Source organism: Oncorhynchus masou, unplaced genomic scaffold (genome assembly GCF_036934945.1).
Source record: "Oncorhynchus masou masou isolate Uvic2021 unplaced genomic scaffold, UVic_Omas_1.1 unplaced_scaffold_528, whole genome shotgun sequence".
NCBI lineage: Eukaryota > Metazoa > Chordata > Actinopteri > Salmoniformes > Salmonidae > Oncorhynchus > Oncorhynchus masou.
Genome location: NW_027011687.1, coordinates 497,812 through 522,422, shown reverse-complemented (window position 1 = coordinate 522,422; position 24,611 = coordinate 497,812).

Genomic DNA, 24,611 nt, shown 5'->3' with positions numbered 1-24,611 from the left:
TGTCATTAACTGTCCCCCCTATAGATGTTACCAGCCCTGTCACTAACTGACCTCCCCTATAGATGTTACCAGGCATGTCACTAACTGTCCCCCCTATAGATGTTACCAGCCCTGTCACTAACTGACCTCCCCCCTATAGATGTTACCAGCCCTGTCACTAACTGACCTCCCCTATAGATGTTACCAGCCCTGTCATTAACTGACCCCCCCCCCAGCCCTGTCATTAACTGTCCCCCCTATAGATGTTACCAGCCCTGTCACTAACTGACCTCCCCTATAGATGTTACCAGGCATGTCACTAACTGTCCCCCCTATAGATGTTACCAGCCCTGTCACTAACTGACCTCCCCCCTATAGATGTTACCAGCCCTGTCACTAACTGACCTCCCCTATAGATGTTACCAGCCCTGTCACTAACTGACCTCCCCTATAGATGTTACCAGCCCTGTCACTAACTGACCTCCCCCCTATAGATGTTACCAGGCATGTCACTAACTGTCCCCCCTAGATGTTACCAGCCCTGTCACTAACTGACCTCCCCTATAGATGTTACCAGCCCTGTCACTAACTGACCTCCCCCTATAGATGTTACCAGGCATGTCACTAACTGTCCCCCCTATAGATGTTACCAGCCCTGTCACTAACTGTCCCCCCTATAGATGTTACCAGCCCTGTCACTAACTGACCTCCCCTATAGATGTTACCAGCCCTGTCATTAACTGACCCCCCTATAGATGTTACCAGCCCTGTCATTAACTGTCCCCCCTATAGATGTTACCAGCCCTGTCACTAACTGACCTCCCCTATAGATGTTACCAGGCATGTCACTAACTGTCCCCCCTATAGATGTTACCAGCCCTGTCACTAACTGACCTCCCCCCTATAGATGTTACCAGCCCTGTCACTAACTGACCTCCCCTATAGATGTTACCAGCCCTGTCATTAACTGACCCCCCTATAGATGTTACCAGCCCTGTCATTAACTGTCCCCCCCCTATAGATGTTACCAGCCCTGTCACTAACTGACCTCCCCTATAGATGTTACCAGGCATGTCACTAACTGTCCCCCCTATAGATGTTACCAGCCCTGTCACTAACTGACCTCCCCCCTATAGATGTTACCAGCCCTGTCACTAACTGACCTCCCCTATAGATGTTACCAGCCCTGTCACTAACTGACCTCCCCTATAGATGTTACCAGCCCTGTCACTAACTGACCTCCCCCCTATAGATGTTACCAGGCATGTCACTAACTGTCCCCCCTATAGATGTTACCAGCCCTGTCACTAACTGACCCCCCTATAGATGTTACCAGCCCTGTCACTAACTGACCCCCCTATAGATGTTACCAGCCCTGTCACTAACTGACCTCCCCTATAGATGTTACCAGCCCTGTCACTAACTGACCTCTCCCCCTATAGATGTTACCAGCCCTGTCACTAACTGACCTCCCCTATAGATGTTACCAGCCCTGTCACTAACTGTCCCCCCTATAGATGTTACCAGCCCTGTCACTAACTGTCCCCCCTATAGATGTTACCAGCCCTGTCACTAACTGACCTCCCCTATAGATGTTACCAGCCCTGTCACTAACTGTCCCCCCTATAGATGTTACCAGCCCTGTCACTAACTGACCTCCCCTATAGATGTTACCAGCCCTGTCACTAACTGACCCCCCTATAGATGTTACCAGCCCTGTCACTAACTGACCCCCCTATAGATGTTACCAGCCCTGTCACTAACTGTCCCCCCTATAGATGTTACCAGCCCTGTCACTAACTGTCCCCCCTATAGATGTTACCAGCCCTGTCACTAACTGACCTCCCCTATAGATGTTACCAGCCCTGTCATTAACTGACCCCCCTATAGATGTTACCAGCCCTGTCATTAACTGTCCCCCCATATAGATGTTACCAGCCCTGTCACTAACTGACCTCCCCTATAGATGTTACCAGGCATGTCACTAACTGTCCCCCCTATAGATGTTACCAGCCCTGTCACTAACTGACCTCCCCCTATAGATGTTACCAGCCCTGTCACTAACTGACCTCCCCTATAGATGTTACCAGCCCTGTCATTAACTGACCCCCCTATAGATGTTACCAGCCCTGTCATTAACTGTCCCCCCTATAGATGTTACCAGCCCTGTCACTAACTGACCTCCCCTATAGATGTTACCAGGCATGTCACTAACTGTCCCCCCTATAGATGTTACCAGCCCTGTCACTAACTGACCTCCCCCCTATAGATGTTACCAGCCCTGTCACTAACTGACCTCCCCTATAGATGTTACCAGCCCTGTCACTAACTGACCTCCCCTATAGATGTTACCAGCCCTGTCACTAACTGACCTCCCCCCTATAGATGTTACCAGGCATGTCACTAACTGTCCCCCCTATAGATGTTACCAGCCCTGTCACTAACTGACCCCCCTATAGATGTTACCAGCCCTGTCACTAACTGACCCCCCTATAGATGTTACCAGCCCTGTCACTAACTGACCTCTCCCCCTATAGATGTTACCAGCCCTGTCACTAACTGACCTCCCCCTATAGATGTTACCAGCCCTGTCACTAACTGACCTCCCCTATAGATGTTACCAGCCCTGTCACTAACTGTCCCCCCCCCCTATAGATGTTACCAGCCCTGTCACTAACTGTCCCCCCCTATAGATGTTACCAGCCCTGTCACTAACTGACCTCCCCTATAGATGTTACCAGCCCTGTCATTAACTGACCCCCCTATAGATGTTACCAGCCCTGTCATTAACTGTCCCCCCTATAGATGTTACCAGCCCTGTCACTAACTGACCTCCCCTATAGATGTTACCAGCCCTGTCACTAACTGACCTCCCCTATAGATGTTACCAGCCCTGTCACTAACTGACCTCCCCCCTATAGATGTTACCAGCCCTGTCACTAACTGACCTCCCCTATAGATGTTACCAGGCATGTCACTAACTGTCCCCCCCTATAGATGTTACCAGCCCTGTCACTAACTGACCTCCCCCCTATAGATGTTACCAGCCCTGTCACTAACTGACCTCCCCTATAGATGTTACCAGCCCTGTCACTAACTGACCTCCCCTATAGATGTTACCAGGCATGTCACTAACTGTCCCCCCTATAGATGTTACCAGCCCTGTCACTAACTGACCTCCCCCCTATAGATGTTACCAGCCCTGTCACTAACTGACCCCCCCTATAGATGTTACCAGCACTGTCACTAACTGACCTCCCCTATAGATGTTACCAGCCCTGTCACTAACTGACCTCCCCCTATAGATGTTACCAGCCATGTCACTAACTGTCCCCCTATAGATGTTACCAGCCCTGTCACTAACTGTCCCCCCTATAGATGTTACCAGCCCTGTCACTAACTGTCCCCCTATAGATGTTACCAGCCCTGTCACTAACTGACCCCCCTATAGATGTTACCAGCACTGTCACTAACTGACCTCCCCTATAGATGTTACCAGCCCTGTCACTAACTGACCTCCCCCCTATAGATGTTACCAGCCATGTCACTAACTGTCCCCCTATAGATGTTACCAGCCCTGTCACTAACTGTCCCCCCTATAGATGTTACCAGCCCTGTCACTAACTGTCCCCCCTATAGATGTTACCAGCCCTGTCACTAACTGACCTCCCTATAGATGTTACCAGCCCTGTCACTAACTGTCCCCCCTATAGATGTTACCAGCCCTGTCACTAACTGACCTCCCCTATAGATGTTACCAGCCCTGTCACTAACTGACCCCCCTATAGATGTTACCAGCCCTGTCACTAACTGACCCCCTATAGATGTTACCAGCCCTGTCACTAACTGTCCCCCCTATAGATGTTACCAGCCCTGTCACTAACTGTCCCCCCTATAGATGTTACCAGCCCTGTCACTAACTGACCTCCCTATAGATGTTACCAGCCCTGTCACTAACTGTCCCCCTATAGATGTTACCAGCCCTGTCACTAACTGTCCCCCCTATAGATGTTACCAGCCCTGTCACTAACTGTCCCCCCTATAGATGTTACCAGCCCTGTCACTAACTGTCCCCCCTATAGATGTTACCAGCCCTATCACTAACTGACCCCCATTTATTCTGCTTGAATGCTCAGTTGTTCCTTTCTGTCTCTCTCCTGTACACACACACACACACACACACACACCTGAGAGCTGCTATTCAGCACATCTGAGGACTAAAGACTCAATCAGCTGGTAGTAATTAGCGGTAATGCCTGTCGTTACGGTTGACCCCACCGTGTTCGGTTTTCTCCACTGGATAGATCTCACACACACACACACACAGAGAGAGAGAGGACATCTCCCTCTGAAGGGAACATCAGAATGTCAGTGACAAATATGGACACCTGCTCTCTGCATTTCATCCTCATCTGGTCAACGGCATTCTGGGGATTGCTGACGCAGTGAACGGCAGCTTGAGTTAGGTTTTATATCATGACGGCTTTATTAATCAAGGAAAGGTGTGTGTGTGTGTGTGTGTGTGTGTGTGTGTGTCAAATCAAAGTTTATTGGTCACGTACACAGATTTGCAGAGGTTAATCGCAGGTGCGGCGAAATGTCTTTCTGAAATATGCACTCGACCGGGTTTCTATTTAATTATAGTGTTTTTACCCCACAGCGGATAGTAGTGGCACAACCCTTCAGCATTTATTTGTGTGAAAAACAGAATTATGGCAAACAGCCATTTACTGTAATTAAAGACTGCAGGGCATTTTCACAGCTCAAGACGCATCAGTAACAGCTATTACTTGTAACAGGGGGTGGGGGGCGGGGGCGGAGGGGCTCGCTAAGGTGATATTTCCTCTACTAATTCTCCTTTCAGAAACTCTTTACGGACAGATTCAAGAACACCGTTGAAACATTTAAAAAAAAAACACATTCTGTCTTCTTTGTGCTAATTGCTGTAAACATGTTTGTTTTGAATGTTATGGTGGTGGAGTGGGGAAGGGGGGGGTTGTATATTGAAGACGAGCCCCCAGCCCGTATGAAGTTTTGAAATCTGCAGCTTTTAAAATGTCACAACTTCTCATAGAGAAACTCCGTTTCCTTTGTTATTTTGTGGTGTTACAGCACCACCTAGTGGTCAAATCATGTCACTTCACCTGAAGGCAATAAACCAAAACAAGGTCTCCCAACTTCAAGACCGACTCCTCACCTCCTCTTTGTAAATATTTGGATCCAAACCAGCCAGTAGCCAGGGCGGAATGTAATTGCAAATGATCATCCAAGTCAACTGAAATGACCTTACAGCGGTAGAATAAGGATTAACCAATCAGAGAGAGGCCTCAGCTGGCGGGCAGCTTCCCTCACGACACAGCTGAACGAGACACCTCTCTAGAGGTAGAAGGAGTTACATAACAACCAGGAGGCCGGTTGAAAAAAATGTAGAAAACTGATATTGAAAAGAGACAACGATGATACAACTTTAAAAAACAAAAACAACCAGCGACAAACACACATCATCACGAGGAGGAAGATGATTGGTGAAGAGTGTGGTGACGATCAGGTAGCGAGGCGACTCTGGGAACCAGCCTGAGTCGTATCTACTGGACTCCTCCCCTTCACAGTGTGTCCATCAGCCACGTGGACGCCTCAGCAGCTCTGGGCGCCAGGAAGCCAAAAACTAAAACAAAACAACCCAGCGACAACACACATCATCATCACGACGAGGAAGATGATTGATGAAGAGTGTGGTGTGTGTTTCTGGTTCTAGTCAACTGTGTGTTTCTGGTTCTAGTCTCCTGCAGACTACTAGTCAACTGTGTGTTTCTGGTTCTAGTCAACTGTGTGTTTCTGGTTCTAGTCTCCTGCAGACTACTAGTCAACTGTGTGTTTCTGGTTCTAGTCAACTGTGTGTTTCTGGTTCTAGTCTCCTGCAGACTACTAGTCAACTGTGTGTTTCTGGTTCTAGTCAACTGTGTGTTTCTGGTTCTAGTCTCCTGCAGACTACTAGTCAACTGTGTGTTTCTGGTTCTAGTCAACTGTGTGTTTCTGGTTCTAGTCTCCTGCAGACTACTAGTCAACTGGGTGTTTCTGGTTCTAGTCAACTGTGTGTTTCTGGTTCTAGTCTCCGGCAGACTACTAGTCAACTGTGTGTTTCTCTGTGTGTTTCTGGTTCTTCGATGTTGTTTCCATGTGTACTACCTGCAGTACATCGATTGTTGTCATTGACTTGCTCCCTATTTCGTCACATGGGGTAAGACGTGAGGATCTGTTTTTAACACACCCATAGTGCTCTGATCAAAAGTAGTGCCCTATAGAGGGAACAGGGCAGTATAATAGTAGTGCCCTATAGAGGGAACAGGGCAGTATAATAGTAGTGCCCTATAGAGGGAGCAGGGCAGTATAATAGTAGTGCCCTATAGAGGGAGCAGGGCAGTATAATAGTAGTGCCCTATAGAGGGAGCAGGGCAGTATAATAGTAGTGCCCTATAGAGGGAACAGGGCAGTATAATAGTAGTGCCCTATAGAGGGAGCAGGGCAGTATAATAGTAGTGCCCTATAGAGGGAACAGGGCAGTATAATAGTAGTGCCCTATAGAGGGAGCAGGGCAGTATAATAGTAGTGCCCTATAGAGGGAACAGGGCACCACTAAAGTAGTGCCCTATAGAGGGAACAGGGCAGTATAATAGTAGTGCCCTATAGAGGGAGCAGGGCAGTATAATAGTAGTGCCCTATAGAGGGAGCAGGGCAGTATAATAGTAGTGCCCTATAGAGGGAGCAGGGCAGTATAATAGTAGTGCCCTATAGAGGGAACAGGGCAGTATAATAGTAGTGCCCTATAGAGGGAGCAGGGCAGTATAATAGTAGTGCCCTATAGAGGGAGCAGGGCAGTATAATAGTAGTGCCCTATAGAGGGAGCAGGGCAGTATAATAGTAGTGCCCTATAGAGGGAACAGGGCAGTATAATAGTAGTGTCCTATAGAGGGAGCAGGGCAGTATAATAGTAGTGCCCTATAGAGGGAACAGGGCAGTATAATAGTAGTGCCCTATAGAGGGAGCAGGGCAGTATAATAGTAGTGCCCTATAGAGGGAGCAGGGCAGTATAATAGTAGTGCCCTATAGAGGGAGCAGGGCAGTATAATAGTAGTGCCCTATAGAGGGAACAGGGCAGTATAATAGTAGTGCCCTATGGGGGAACCTATAGAGGGAACAGGGCAGTATAATAGTAGTGCCCTATAGAGGGAGCAGGGCAGTATAATAGTAGTGCCCTATAGAGGGAGCAGGGCAGTATAATAGTAGTGCCCTATAGAGGGAACCCTAGGGCAGTATAATAGTAGTGCCCTATAGAGGGAGCAGGGCAGTATAATAGTAGTGCCCTATAGAGGGAGCAGGGCAGTATAATAGTAGTGCCCTATAGAGGGAACAGGGCAGTATAATAGTAGTGCCCTATAGAGGGAGCAGGGCAGTATAATAGTAGTGCCCTATAGAGGGAACAGGGCAGTATAATAGTAGTGCCCTATAGAGGGAGCAGGGCAGTATAATAGTAGTGCCCTATAGAGGGAACAGGGCAGTATAATAGTAGTGCCCTATAGAGGGAACAGGGCAGTATAATAGTAGTGCCCTATAGAGGGAACAGGGCAGTATAATAGTAGTGCCCTATAGAGGGAGCAGGGCAGTATAATAGTAGTGCCCTATAGAGGGAACAGGGCAGTATAATAGTAGTGCCCTATAGAGGGAACAGGGCAGTATAATAGTAGTGCCCTATAGAGGGAGCAGGGCAGTATAATAGTAGTGCCCTATAGAGGGAACAGGGCAGTATAATAGTAGTGCCCTATAGAGGGAACAGGGCAGTATAATAGTAAGGGATTTCACCCCCGTAGTGGACAAAAATGAATGGCAAGTTATTGGCATAGGCCAAACCATGCACACATTGGCCAATACCACCCAAAGCGGCGTTGATTCATGCAAAGTTTACTGCTATTGCCATATGGGTATTGCCAGTTGTAACACTTCAAAAATCCAACAGGTGGCGATTGCACTCCACCATGGTTTTTCATATTGGTATTGGACTCCAAGTCAACATCCAAAAGCCAAATTTTTTGAAAAAAACGTATCACCCCTTAAAAAAGTGCTTTCTGGACCGTTTTTCGAAATTCTTTCGCTTTTTTTGACAATTACACATGTATAAGAACTGTATGAAAATACTTTTGTCCAATTTTATTAACATAATTTTTTTAATTTTTTTACTTGCGCATATTGCATATGTTTTGTCCATTTGCAATATGATTTCATAGGAAGTCAGAAGTCAAAAGTCAAAAATTCTTAAATTTCATAAAAAACTTCACACACCCCTAAAAAAGTGCTTTCTGGACCGTTTTTCGAAATTTTTTCGCATTTTGTGTCAGTTACACACGTATAAGAACTGTATCAACATACTTTAGTCATATTTTATTATCATAATTTTTATTTATTTTTTTACTTGCGCATATTGCATGTGTTTTGTCCATCTGCAATATGATTTCATAGGAAGTCAGAAGTCAAAAGTCAAAAATTATTAAATTTCATATAAAACTTCACACACCCCTAAAAAAGTGCTTTCTGGACCGTTTTTCGAAATTTTTTCGAATTTTGTGTCAGTTACACACGTATAAGAACTGTATCAACATACTTTAGTCATATTTTATTATTATAATGTTTTGTTTTTTTTTTTGCTTGTGCATAAGGCATATGTTTTGTGGGGGCCAAATGTCATAAGAAATTTGACATGCTCAAAAATCCTTCAGAAATGCAAAATTGACTGGCCTGATGAACTCGGGATGGCCGGGCAGTGATTGTTGTTCCTTTCAATCACTCGTGGTGTTGATTGCATCATGTCCATTTGTTTATGTTTTCTCACTTTTGCAAAGTCACTGTGCATTTGCCATATGGTTAACTGGGCATTCACCATCACCAATTTGTCATGCCATAAAAATCATGCAGGAATGCCAAATTGACTGGCCCGATGAACTCGGGATGGCTGGGCAGTGATTCTGGTACCTCTCCATCGCTCGTTTGGGTTGATTTCAGAATGTCGCTTTTGGTGATGGTACCTCACTGTTAAAACATATTGCAAATGTTCCTTACTTTTGCAAAGTCACTGAAAATTTTGCAGGAATGCCAAATTGACTGGCCCGATGACCTCGGGATGGCTGGGCAGTGATACTGGTACCTCTCCATGGCTCGTTTGGGTTGATTTCAGAATGTCGCTTTTGGTGATGGTACCTCACTGTTAAAACATATTGCAAATGTTCCTTACTTTTTCAAAGTCACTGAAAATTTTTGCAGGAATGCCAAATTGACTGGCCCGATGACCTCGGGATGGCTGGGCAGTGATACTGGTACCTCTCCATGGCTCGTTTGGGTTGATTTCAGAATGTCGCTTTTGGTGATGGTACCTCACTGTTAAAACATATTGCAAATGTTCCTTACTTTTGCAAAGTCACTGAAAATTTTGCAGGAATGCCAAATTGACTGGCCCGATGACCTCGGGATGGCTGGGCAGTGATACTGGTACCTCTCCATCGCTCATTTGGGCTGATTTCAGAATGTCCATTTGGTGATTTTTCTCACTCTTTCAAAGTCACTGTGCATTTGCCATATGGTTAACTGGGCAGTCACCATCACCAATTTGTCATGCCATAAAAATCATGCAGGAATGCCAAATTGACTGGCCCGATGACCTCAGGATGGCTGGGCAGTGATTTTGGTACCTCTCCATCGCTCGTTTGGGTTGATTTCAGAATGTCGCTTTTGGTGATGGTACCTCACTGTTAAAACATATTGCAAATGTTCCTTACTTTTGCAAAGTCACTGAAATTTTTGCAGGAATGCCAAATTGACTGGCCCGATGACCTCGGGATGGCTGGGCAGTGATACTGGTACCTCTCCATGGCTCGTTTGGGTTGATTTCAGAATGTCGCTTTTGGTGATGGTACCTCACTGTTAAAACATATTGCAAATGTTCCTTACTTTTGCAAAGTCACTGAAAATTTTTGCAGGAATGCCAAATTGACTGGCCCGATGAAATCGGGATGGCTTGGCAGTGATTCTTGTACCTCTCCATCACTCGTTAGGGTTGATTTCAGAATGTCCATTTGGTCATGTTCTCACTTTTGCAAAGTCACTGTGCATTTGCCATATGGTTAACTGGGCAGTCACCATCACCAATTTGTCATGCCATAAAAATCATGCAGGAATGCCAAATTGACTGGCCCGATGACCTCAGGATGGCTGGGCAGTGATTTTGGTACCTCTCCATGGCTCGTTTGGGTTGATTTCAGAATGTCGCTTTTGGTGATGGTACCTCACTGTTAAAACATATTGCAAATGTTCCTTACTTTTGCAAAGTCACTGAAAATTTTTGCAGGAATGCCAAATTGACTGGCCCGATGAACTCGGGATGGCTTGGCAGTGATACTGGTACCTCTCCATCGCTCGTTTGGGTTGATTTCAGAATGTCGCTTTTGGTGATGGTACCTCACTGTTAAAACATATTGCAAATGTTCCTTACTTTTTCAAAGTCACTGAAAATTTTTGCAGGAATGCCAAATTGACTGGCCCGATGACCTCGGGATGGCTGGGCAGTGATACTGGTACCTCTCCATGGCTCGTTTGGGTTGATTTCAGAATGTCGCTTTTGGTGATGGTACCTCACCGCTTAAACATATTGCTAATGGACAAGACAAGAGTCACCTGCAAGTCACTGTCCATCAGTCAATTTGATATCATTCAAAGCTAACTATTGGAGGCACTGTCAGTCTCTACGCACCCCAATGATACGTCCCTCCATCCATGTTGTGTATCTGTGTGATTTAGTTTTCCTTTGAATTTTTATGGGAAAAATGACTGATTTACAGTTCATGGGGGTTGCCTAATCATATATATGAAGTTTTGGAAAGATCTGATATTTTTAACCCCTCCAAACAGCCCATGAGAGACCAATTATGGCACTTCCGGTTGGCACAGGAAGCTGTAACTCAACATACATCCTCATTGGGCTATTCCATTAGAGAATCCTGAGTTTTAAGTCTTTACCATGAAAACTGACTGATTTACACAGGGTTCAATGCACTATGTCCATCAAATTGCAGGCAGTGTATGGGTACACACTTTTAGGGCGATTTGGACCACTTCCGGTTGGTCCAGGAAGCTTAGAATCGACACAGGTAGACCTTATAGTGGTCTGATGGACTGGTACCAAAGACAGGTTCATACAACATTCATAACCCATATAGACTCCAGGTTGTATTTAGTGGAGCAGCCAATATATTCCTATGGGGAGAGAAGTCAATGAACACTGTTTTTATGTAAACACCTTCTTTTGACTGTGAAGGGTTAATGTCACACGGTCAAGGATAGGCTTGGACAGATCAGGAGGACCTTAGGAACAGTCCTGTGGTTGAATTGTCTTTCTAAACCTAACGGTTCCGCCGCTGTCACCCAAAATCAAATGACGTACTGGTGAAGGCTTCATATTGGGCCTATTTTTCTCATGGTCGCTGCGCTCAGACCGAGCGAGCTACGGTCAAGCGGGGCACCTCGTTGGACTCGGCACAGTCTGGACACTATGGTCATGCCATTGTTTGTGTTGATTTCAGAATGTCCATTTGGTCATGTTTTCTCACTTTTGCAAAGTCACTGTGCATTTGCCATATGGTTAACTGGGCAGTCACCATCACCAATTTGTCATGCCATAAAAATCATGCAGGAATGCCAAAATGACTGGCCCGATGACATAGGGATGGCTGGGCAGTGATTTTGGTACCTCTCCATCGCTCGTTTGGGTTGATTTCAGAATGTCGCTTTTGGTGATGGTAACTCACCGCTTAAACATATTGCAAATGTTCCTTACTTTTGCAAAGTCACAAAAAAATTCTTGCAGGAATGCCAAATTGACTGGCCCGATGACCTCGGGATGGCTGGGCAGTGATTTTGGTACCTCTCCATCGCTCGTTTGGGTTGATTTCAGAATGTCGCTTTTGGTGATGGTACCTCACTGTTAAAACATATTGCAAATGTTCCTTACTTTTGCAAAGTCACTAAAAATTCTTGCAGGAATGCCAAATTGACTGGCCCGATGACCTCGGGATGGCTGGGCAGTGATACTGGTACCTCTCCATCGCTCGTTTGGGTTGATTTCAGAATGTCGCTTTTGGTGATGGTACCTCACTGTTAAAACATATTGCAAATGTTCCTTACTTTTGCAAAGTCACTGAAAATTTTTGCAGGAATGCCAAATTGACTGGCCCGATGACCTCGGGATGTCTGGGCAGTGATTCTGGTACCTCTCCATCGCTCGTTAGGGTTGATTCCAGAATGTCCATTTGGTGATTTTTCTCACTCTTTCAAAGTCACTGTGCATTTGCCATATGGTTAACTGGGCAGTCACCATCACCAATTTGTCATGCTATAAAAATCATGCAGGAATGCCAAATTGACTGGCCCGATGACCTCAGGATGGCTGGGCAGTGATACTGGTACCTCTCCATGGCTCGTTTGGGTTGATTTCAGAATGTCGCTTTTGGTGATGGTACCTCACTGTTAAAACATATTGCAAATGTTCCTTACTTTTTCAAAGTCACTGAAAATTTTTGCAGGAATGCCAAATTGACTGGCCCGATGACCTCGGGATGGCTGGGCAGTGATACTGGTACCTCTCCATGGCTCGTTTGGGTTGATTTCAGAATGTCGCTTTTGGTGATGGTACCTCACTGTTAAAACATATTGCATATGTTCCTTACTTTTGCAAAGTCACTGAAAATTTTTGCAGGAATGCCAAATTGACTGGCCCGATGACCTCGGGATGGCTTGGCAGTGATTCTGGTACCTCTCCATTACTCGTTTGGGTTGATTTCAGAATGTCCATTTGGTCATGTTTTCTCACTTTTGCAAAGTCACTGTGCATTTGCCATATGGTTAACTGGGCAGTCACCATCACCAATTTGTCATGCCATAAAAATCATGCAGGAATGCCAAATTGACTGGCCCGATGACCTCAGGATGGCTGGGCAGTGATTTTGGTACCTCTCCATCGCTCGTTTGGGTTGATTTCAGAATGTCGCTTTTGGTGATGGTACCTCACTGTTAAAACATATTGCAAATGTTCCTTACTTTTGCAAAGTCACTGAAAATTTTTGCAGGAATGCCAAATTGACTGGCCCGATGACCTCGGGATGGCTGGGCAGTGATACTGGTACCTCTCCATGGCTCGTTTGGGTTGATTTCAGAATGTCGCTTTTGGTGATGGTACCTCACTGTTAAAACATATTGCAAATGTTCCTTACTTTTGCAAAGTCACTGAAAATTTGTGCAGGAATGCCAAATTGACTGGCCCGATGAACTCGGGATGGCTTGGCAGTGATTCTGGTACCTCTCCATCACTCGTTAGGGTTGATTTCAGAATGTCCATTTGGTGATTTTTCTCACTCTTTCAAAGTCACTGTGCATTTGCCATATGGTTAACTGGGCAGTCACCATTACCAATTTGTCATGCTATAAAAATCATGCAGGAATGCCAAATTGACTGGCCCGATGAACTCGGGATGGCTGGGCAGTGATACTGGTACCTCTCCATCGCTCGTTTGGGTTGATTTCAGAATGTCGCTTTTGGTGATGGTACCTCACCGCTTAAACATATTGCTAATGGACAAGAGTCACCTGCAAGTCACCGTCCATCAGTCAATTTGATATCATTCTGACACCAAACTGATACAAACTGACACCAAACCCACTTTTCCCAACTCATTTAGGAGCCAAGTATAACATACTTCAGAGCTGGCCCAAAATTCACAAGGCCTTCGGTACAAAACATTAAAAAACCATAAAACACATAGTTACTTTCTAGCTGCGGGGCCAGTTCGGACATTATGTGTAGTCCTATGTGAGGCGACCCCGAATCCCGAGTTTCGGCCCGATAGGTCATTTGGTGTCCGAGTAAAAGCCTAATTGGTGCTGAAAATCCACTTTTTCAATGCCTTGCTACGGGGTCCTTGAATGAGCTATCGGACCGAGATGTTGGGTTCTGTCTCTATGGGCCGAGACGGTCACAATGCACCTAGTCTTGTGTCTCTGGGACATTTCTAAATGTCGCCATTTTCGTAATGGTCAAAATGAATTGAAGTCATTGCAAATGTTCGACGCTGTTTCTCGGTCCGAGAACATTCTATAGCGCCGTAACTCACCACGCACTATCTACCTGAGGTCTAGAACAGGATTCTAAAGTTTCGGAACTCTAGGTCTGACGGTTCTTTTTTAGCTCGAACAAAGCTAACTATTGGAGGCACTGTCAGTCTCTACACACCCCAATACGTCCCTCCATCCAAGTTGTGTATCTGTGTGATTTATTTTTCCTTTGAATTTTTATGGGAAAAATGACTGATTTACAGTTCATGGGGGTTGTCTAATCACACATATGAAGTTTTGGACAGATCTGATTTTTTTAACCCTTCCAAACAGCCCCTGAGACACCAATTATGGAACTTCCGGTTGGCACAGGAAGCTATAAATACACACATGTCTTGACTGACATAGAAACCTAGGGAATCCTGAGTTTTAAGTCTTTAAGTTGAGAATTGACTGATCTACACAGGGTTGAAAAATGCAGAGGCCTCGGCACCTTTCGAGGTGATGTACATCCAAATACCTTTTGGGTCAATTTAACCACTTCCGGTTGCTCCAGGAAGCTTAGAATCGACAGAGGTAGACCTCATAGTGGTCTGATGGAATGTCATAGAAGACAGGTTCATACAGCATTCATAACCCATAAAGACCCCAGGTTGTATTTAGGGGAGCAGGCAATGTATTCCTATGGGGAGAGAAGTCAATGCACACTGTTTTTTTGTAAACACCTTCTTTTAACTGTGAAAGGTTAATGCCACACAGTCAAGGTTAGGCTTGCACAGATCGGGAGGACCTTAGGAACAGTCCTGTGTTTGAATTGTCCTTCTAAACCTAACGGTTCCGCCGCTGTCACCCAAAATCAAATGACATTGTGGTGCAGGCTTCATTGTGGGCCTATTTTTCTCATGGTCGCTGCGCTCAGACCGAGTGAGCTACGGTCAAGCGGGGCACCTCGTTGGACTCGGCCCTGCCTTGGGATTATGTTTATGCCATTGCCTGCTCTCTGTGTCTTTAAACACCACGCTTTGTCACTCCATCCTTGCTGTGTGTGTGTGTGAGAGCTTTTCTTTGACATCTGTTGGGAAAAATGACTGATTTACAGTTCATGGGGGTTGTCTAATCACACATATGAAGTTTTGGACAGATCTGATTTTTTTAACCCTTCCAAACAGCCCCTGAGTCACCAATTATGGCACTTCCGGTTGGCACAGGAAGCTATAAATACACACATGTCTTGACTGACATAGAAACCTAGGGAATCCTGAGTTTTAAGTCTTTAAGTTGAGAATTGACTGATCTACACAGGGTTGAATAATGCAGAGGCCTCGGCACCTTTCGAGGTGATGTACATCCAAATACCTTTTGGGTCAATTTAACCACTTCCGGTTGCTCCAGGAAGCTTAGAATCGACACAGGTAGACCTCATAGTGGTCTGATGGAATGTCATAGAAGACAGGTTCATACAGCATTCATAACCCATAAAGACCCCAGGTTGTATTTAGGGGAGCAGGCAATGTATTCCTATGGGGAGAGAAGTCAATGCACACTGTTTTTTTGTAAACACCTTCTTTTAACTGTGAAAGGTTAATGCCACACAGTCAAGGTTAGGCTTGCACAGATCGGGAGGACCTTAGGAACAGTCCTGTGTTTGAATTGTCCTTCTAAACCTAACGGTTCCGCCGCTGTCACCCAAAATCAAATGACATTGTGGTGCAGGCTTCATTGTGGGCCTATTTTTCTCATGGTCGCTGCGCTCAGACCGAGTGAGCTACGGTCAAGCGGGGCACCTCGTTGGACTCGGCCCTGCCTTGGGATTATGTTTATGCCATTGCCTGCTCTCTGTGTCTTTAAACACCACGCTTTGTCACTCCATCCTTGCTGTGTGTGTGTGTGTGAGAGCTTTTCTTTGACATCTGTTGGGAAAAATGACTGATTTACAGTTCATGGGGGTTGTCTAATCACACATATGAAGTTTTGGACAGATCTGATTTTTTTAACCCTTCCAAACAGCCCCTGAGACACCAATTATGGCACTTCCGGTTGGCACAGGAAGCTATAAATAAACTCATATCCTCATTGGGGTATGCCTTTACAGAATCCTGAGTTTTAAGTCTTTACGTTAAGAACTGAGTTATTTACGGAGGGTTTAGTGAGTGTGTGTTATTTCAGAAAATCATAGAAAATCACAGAAATGTCGCAGAGCTCCGCAGCACATTTTAAAAATACTCGTATGAACACCCTGCAACTGGATCTGTAACCGTTGAAAAAAAAAAACACCTATATCTGAACATCACGATCTGGTCAACGTACGATTTCTCGTAAATGACGATAGATAAATGGCCGATTTTTTTTATTGACACCGGAGGCTCCTTGACTTTGACGTGAAGTGAAAAAATCTTTTCTCTATTTTCATTTTGGACCTTTAATCCCAGAAATATGGCCATAACTCAAAAACCGTTGAGGCCTAGACGCCATCTTGTTCGGGGCCATCTTCCCATAATGCCAAACCTACGCTCACCAAGTTTCGGCTTCGAAATATTTTCGGTTTCCGAGATATGGCACGTCGTGATTCGTGATGTTTTGTCCAATAGCAATATGATTGCTTATGCCCTCTTGTGGGATATTTCGGCATTGCGCAAAAATGGGCTAAAATTTGTTTATTTTATTAAACGAAAACCGAATGTCCGACAAAGTTCATTTGATGACTTCCCGGTAGGTCTGGCCCTACCGCTCGGCCCGACGCCGTCCCGAATTTCTAAAATGTTTTCGGACGTCTAGTAAGGGACCGTACAGTTCCAATAGGGACTTTCTCACTAACTATACGGTGATTGTCGAAATGTTCCCTTAAGGTATGTAGTGCCCTATAGAGGGAACAGGGCAGTATAATAGTAGTGCCCTATAGAGGGAGCAGGGCAGTATAATAGTAGTGCCCTATAGAGGGAACAGGGTAGTATAATAGTAGTGCCCTATAGAGGGAGCAGGGCAGTATAATAGTAGTGCCCTATAGAGGGAACAGGGCAGTATAATAGTAGTGCCCTATAGAGGGAACAGGGCAGTATAATAGTAGTGCCCTATAGAGGGAACAGGGCAGTATAATAGTAGTGCCCTATAGAGGGAGCAGGGCAGTATAATAGTAGTGCCCTATAGAGGGAACAGGGCAGTATAATAGTAGTGCCCTATAGAGGGAACAGGGCAGTATAATAGTAGTGCCCTATAGAGGGAGCAGGGCAGTATAATAGTAGTGCCCTATAGAGGGAACAGGGCACCACTAAAGTAGTGCCCTATAGAGGGAACAGGGCAGTATAATAGTAGTGCCCTATAGATGGAGCAGGGCAGTATAATAGTAGTGCCCTATAGAGGGAGCAGGGCAGTATAATAGTAGTGCCCTATAGAGGGAGCAGGGCAGTATAATAGTAGTGCCCTATAGAGGGAACAGGGCAGTATAATAGTAGTGCCCTATAGAGGGAGCAGGGCAGTATAATAGTAGTGCCCTATAGAGGGAACAGGGCAGTATAATAGTAGTGCCCTATAGAGGGAGCAGGGCAGTATAATAGTAGTGCCCTATAGAGGGAGTAGAGGCAGGGCAGTATAATAGTAGTGCCCTATAGAGGGAACAGGGCAGTATAATAGTAGTGCCCTATAGAGGGAGCAGGGCAGTATAATAGTAGTGCCCTATAGAGGGAGCAGGGCAGTATAATAGTAGTGCCCTATATAGGGAGCAGGGCAGTATAATAGTAGTGCCCTATAGAGGGAACAGGGCAGTATAATAGTAGTGCCCTATAGAGGGAGCAGGGCAGTATAATAGTAGTGCCCTATAGAGGGAGCAGGGCAGTTTAATAGTAGTGCCCTATAGAGGGAACAGGGCAGTATAATAGTAGTGCCCTATAGAGGGAACAGGGCAGTATAATAGTAGTGCCCTATAGAGGGAACAGGGCAGTATAATAGTAGTGCCCTATAGAGGGAGCAGGGCAGTATAATAGTAGTGCCCTATAGAGGGAGCAGGGCAGTATAATAGTAGTGCCCTATAGAGGGAGCAGGGCAGTATAATAGTAGTGCCCTATAGAGGGAGCAGGGCAGTATAATAGTAGTGCCCTATAGAGGGAGCAGGGCAGTATAATAGTAGTGCCCTATAGAGGGAGCAGGGCAGTATAATAGTAGTGCCCTATAGAGGGAGCAGGGCAGTATAATAGTAGTGCCCTATAGAGGGGGCAGTATAATAGTAGTGCCCTATAGAGGGAGCAGGGTGCCATCTGGGACCTATCCTCTGTTAAATCATAGCTGTTCACTATCCCACATTCAACTTGATTTAATCTTGTTCAGATTTCAGGGTGGACGAGTGGTTCATTGACCAAGAGGTTCTCTCATCCCACAGAGAGGCTGTGTATCGATCTCAGCCTCTGGGAAATTAGACAGGCATTTTGGGTTTTTTTAAAGTTCAGAACAGTCAAAGTCACGTCGTTCACATGAAATTGGATAAAACCAGATCAAAGTACGACGACCAACGTTTGAAAACGGACTGTTGCCCCTCCATCGATAAAGTTAAATCAGAAAGTTCCTGACTCAGATCCCAGACTGTTACCAACAGACAGAGACCCCAGACTGTTACCAACAGACAGAGACCCCACACTGTTACCACCAGACAGAGACCCCACACTGTTACCACCAGACAGAGACCCCACACTGTTACCACCAGACAGAGACCCCAGACTGTTACCACCAGACAGAGACCCCAGACTGTTACCAACAGACAGAGACCCCACACTGTTACCAACAGACAGAGACCCCAGACTGTTACCACCAGACAGAGACCCCAGACTGTTACCACCAGACAGAGACCCCAGACTGTTACCAACAGACAGAGACCCCAGACTGTTACCAACAGACAGAGACCCCAGACTGTTACCAACAGACAGAGACCCCAGACTGTTACCAACAGACAGAGACCCCACACTGTTACCAACAGACAGAGACCCCAGACTGTTACCACCAGACAGAGACTCAGACCCCAGACTGTTACCAACAGACAGAGACCCCAGACTGTTACCAACAGACAGAGACCCCAGACTGTTACCAACAGACAGAGACCCCAGACTGTTACCACCAGACAGAGACCCCAGACTGTTACCAACAGACAGAGACTCAGACCCCAGACTGTTACCAACAGACAGAGACCCCAGACTGTTACCAACAGACAGAGAGACTCAGACCCCAGACTGTTACCACCAGACAGAGACCCCAGACTGTTACCACCAGACAGAGAGACTCAGACCCCAGACTGTTACCAACAGACAAAGACCCCAGACTGTTACCACCAGACAGAGACCCCAGACTGTTACCAACAGACAGAGACCCCAGACTGTTACCACCAGACAGAGACCCCACACTGTTACCAACAGACAGAGACCCCACACTGTTACCAACAGACTCAGACCCCAGACTGTTACCAACAGACTCAGACCCCAGACTGTTACCAACAGACTCAGACCCCAGACTGTTACCAACAGACTCAGACCCCAGACTGTTACCAACAGACTCAGACCCCACACTGTTACCAACAGACAGAGACCCCAGACTGTTACCAACAGACAGAGACCCCAGACTGTTACCAACAGACAAAGACCCCAGACTGTTACCACCAGACAGAGACCCCAGACTGTTACCACCAGACAGAGACCCCAGACTGTTACCAACAGACTCAGACCCCAGACTGTTACCAACAGACAGAGACCCCAGACTGTTACCAACAGACAGAGAGACTCAGACCCCAGACTGTTACCACCAGACAGAGAGCCCAGACTGTTACCAACAGACAGAGAGACTCAGACCCCAGACTGTTACCAACAGACAGAGACCCCACACTGTTACCACCAGACAGAGAGCCCAGACTGTTACCAACAGACAGAGACCCCAGACTGTTACCAACAGACAGAGACCCCAGACTGTTACCACCAGACAGAGACCCCAGACTGTTACCAACAGACAGAGACCCCAGACTGTTACCAACAGACAGAGACCCCACACTGTTACCAACAGACAGAGACCCCAGACTGTTACCACCAGACAGAGACCCCAGACTGTTACCAACAGACAGAGACCCCAGACTGTTACCAACAGACAGAGACCCCAGACTGTTACCAACAGACAGAGACCCCACACTGTTACCAACAGACAGAGACCCCAGACTGTTACCACCAGACAGAGACCCCAGACTGTTACCAACAGACAGAGACCCAGACTGTTACCAACAGACAGAGAGACTCAGACCCCAGACTGTTACCAACAGACAGAGACCCCAGACTGTTACCAACAGACAGAGACCCCACACTGTTACCAACAGACAGAGACCCCAGACTGTTACCAACAGACAGAGACCCCAGACTGTTACCACCAGACAGAGACCCCAGACTGTTACCAACAGACAGAGACCCAGACTGTTACCAACAGACAGAGAGACTCAGACCCCAGACTGTTACCAACAGACAGAGACCCCAGACTGTTACCAACAGACAGAGACCCCAGACTGTTACCAACAGACAGAGACCCCACACTGTTACCAACAGACAGAGACCCCAGACGAGACCCCAGACTGTTACCAACAGACAGAGACTCAGACCCCTGACTGTTACCAACAGACAGAGACCCAGACTGTTACCAACAGACAGAGACCCCACACTGTTACCAACAGACAGAGACCCCACACTGTTACCAACAGACAGAGACCCCACACTGTTACCAACAGACAGAGACCCCAGACTGTTACCAACAGACAGAGACCCCACACTGTTACCAACAGACAGAGACCCCAGACTGTTACCAACAGACAGAGACCCCAGACTGTTACCAACAGACAGAGACCCCAGACTGTTACCAACAGACAGAGACCCCAGACTGTTACCAACAGACAGAGACCCCAGACTGTTACCAACAGACAGAGAGACTCAGACCCCAGACTGTTACCAACAGACAGAGACCCCAGACTGTTACCAACAGACAGAGACCCCAGACTGTTACCAACAGACAGAGACCCCAGACTGTTACCAACAGACAGAGACCCCAGACTGTTACCAACAGACAGAGACCCCACACTGTTACCAACAGACAGAGACCCCAGACTGTTACCAACAGACAGAGACCCCACACTGTTACCAACAGACAGAGACCCCAGACTGTTACCAACAGACAGAGACCCCAGACTGTTACCAACAGACAGAGAGCCCAGACTGTTACCACCAGACAGAGACCCCAGACTGTTACCAACAGACAGAGACCCCTGACTGTTACCAACAGACAGAGACTCAGACCCCAGACTGTTACCAACAGACAGAGACCCCAGACTGTTACCAACAGACAGAGACCCCAGACTGTTACCAACAGACAGAGACCCCACACTGTTACCAACAGACAGAGACCCCAGACTGTTACCACCAGACAGAGAGACTCAGACCCCAGACTGTTACCACCAGACAGAGACTCAGACCCCAGACTGTTACCAACAGACAGAGACCCCAGACTGTTACCACCAGACAGAGACCCCAGACTGTTACCAACAGACAGAGACCCAGACTGTTACCAACAGACAGAGAGACTCAGACCCCAGACTGTTACCAACAGACAGAGAGACTCAGACCCCAGACTGTTACCAACAGACAGAGACCCCAGACTGTTACCAACAGACAGAGACCCCAGACTGTTACCAACAGACAGAGAGACTCAGACCCCAGACTGTTACCAACAGACAGAGACTCAGACCCCAGACTGTTACCAACAGACAGAGACCCCACACTGTTACCAACAGACAGAGACCCCAGACTGTTACCAACAGACAGAGACCCAGACTGTTACCAACAGACAGAGATCCCAGACTGTTACCAACAGACAGAGACCCCAGACTGTTACCAACAGACAGAGACCCCAGACTGTTACCACCAGACAGAGACCCCAGACTGTTACCAACAGACAGAGACCCCACACTGTTACCAACAGACAGAGACCCCACACTGTTACCAACAGACAGAGACCCCAGACTGTAACCAACAGACAGAGACCCCAGACTGTTACCAACAGACAGAGACCCCAGACTGTTACCAACAGACAGAGAGACTCAGACGCCAGACTGTTACCAACAGACAGAGACTCAGACCCCAGACTGTTACCAACAGACAGAGACCCCACACTGTTACCAACAGACAGAGACCCCAGACTGTTACCAACAGACAGAGACCCCACACTGTTACCAACAGACAGAGACCCCAGACTGTTACCAACAGACAGAGACCCCACACTGTTACCAACAGACAGAGACCCCACACTGTTACCAACAGACAGAGACCCCAGACTGTTACCAACAGACAGAGACCCCACACTGTTACCAACAGACAGAGACCCCACACTGTTACCAACAGACAGAGACCCCAGACTGTTACCAACAGACAGAGAGACTCAGACCCCAGACTGTTACCAACAGACAGAGACCCCAGACTGTTACCACCAGACAGAGAGACTCAGACCCCAGACTGTTACCAACAGACAGAGACTCAGACCCCAGACTGTTACCAACAGACAGAGACTCAGACCCCAGACTGTTACCAACAGACAGAGACCCCAGACTGTTACCAACAGACAGAGACCCCAGACTGTTACCAACAGACAGAGACCCCAGACTGTTACCAACAGACAGAGACCCCAGACTGTTACCAACAGACAGAGACCCCAGACTGTTACCAACAGACAGAGACCCCACACTGTTACCAACAGACAGAGACCCCAGACTGTTACCAACAGACAGAGACCCCAGACTGTTACCAACAGACAGAGAGACTCAGACCCCAGACTGTTACCACCAGACAGAGAGACTCAGACCCCAGACTGTTACCACCAGACAGAGACTCAGACCCCAGACTGTTACCAACAGACAGAGACCCCACACTGTTACCAACAGACAGAGACCCCACACTGTTACCAACAGACAGAGACCCCAGACTGTTACCAACAGACAGAGACCCAGACTGTTACCAACAGACAGAGACCCCAGACTGTTACCAACAGACAGAGACCCCAGACTGTTACCAACAGACAGAGACCCCAGACTGTTACCAACAGACAGAGACCCCAGACTGTTACCACCAGACAGAGAGACCCCAGACTGTTACCAACAGACAGAGACCCCACACTGTTACCAACAGACAGAGACCCCAGACTGTTACCACCAGACAGAGACTCAGACCCCAGACTGTTACCACCAGACAGAGAGACTCAGACCCCAGACTGTTACCAACAGACAGAGACCCCAGACTGTTACCACCAGACAGAGAGACTCAGACCCCAGACTGTTACCAACAGACAGAGACCCCAGACTGTTACCACCAGACAGAGAGACTCAGACCCCAGACTGTTACCAACAGACAGAGACTCAGACCCCAGACTGTTACCAACAGACAGAGACTCAGACCCCAGACTGTTACCAACAGACAGAGACCCCAGACTGTTACCAACAGACAGAGACCCCAGACTGTTACCAACAGACAGAGACCACAGACTGTTACCAACAGACAGAGACCCCACACTGTTACCAACAGACAGAGACCCCAGACTGTTACCACCAGACAGAGACCCCACACTGTTACCAACAGACTCAGACCCCAGACTGTTACCAACAGACAGAGAGACTCAGACCCCAGACTGTTACCACCAGACAGAGAGACTCAGACCCCAGACTGTTACCACCAGACAGAGACTCAGACCCCAGACTGTTACCAACAGACAGAGACCCCACACTGTTACCAACAGACAGAGACCCCAGACTGTTACCAACAGACAGAGACCCCAGACTGTTACCAACAGACAGAGACCCAGACTGTTACCAACAGACAGAGAGACTCAGACTGTTACCAACAGACAGAGACCCCAGACTGTTACCAACAGACAGAGACCCCAGACTGTTACCAACAGACAAAGACCCCAGACTGTTACCACCAGACAGAGAGACTCAGACCCCAGACTGTTACCAACAGACAGAGACCCCAGACTGTTACCAACAGACAGAGACCCCAGACTGTTACCACCAGACAGAGACTCAGACCCCAGACTGTTACCACCAGACAGAGAGACTCAGACCCCAGACTGTTACCAACAGACAGAGACCCCAGACTGTTACCACCAGACAGAGAGACTCAGACCCCAGACTGTTACCACCAGACAGAGAGACTCAGACCCCAGACTGTTACCAACAGACAGAGACCCCAGACTGTTACCACCAGACAGAGAGACTCAGACCCCAGACTGTTACCACCAGACAGAGAGACTCAGACCCCAGACTGTTACCAACAGACAGAGACCCCAGACTGTTACCAACAGACAGAGACCCCAGACTGTTACCAACAGACAGAGACCCCAGACTGTTACCAACAGACAGAGACCCCAGACTGTTACCAACAGACAGAGACCCAGACTGTTACCAACAGACAGAGACCCCAGACTGTTACCAACAGACA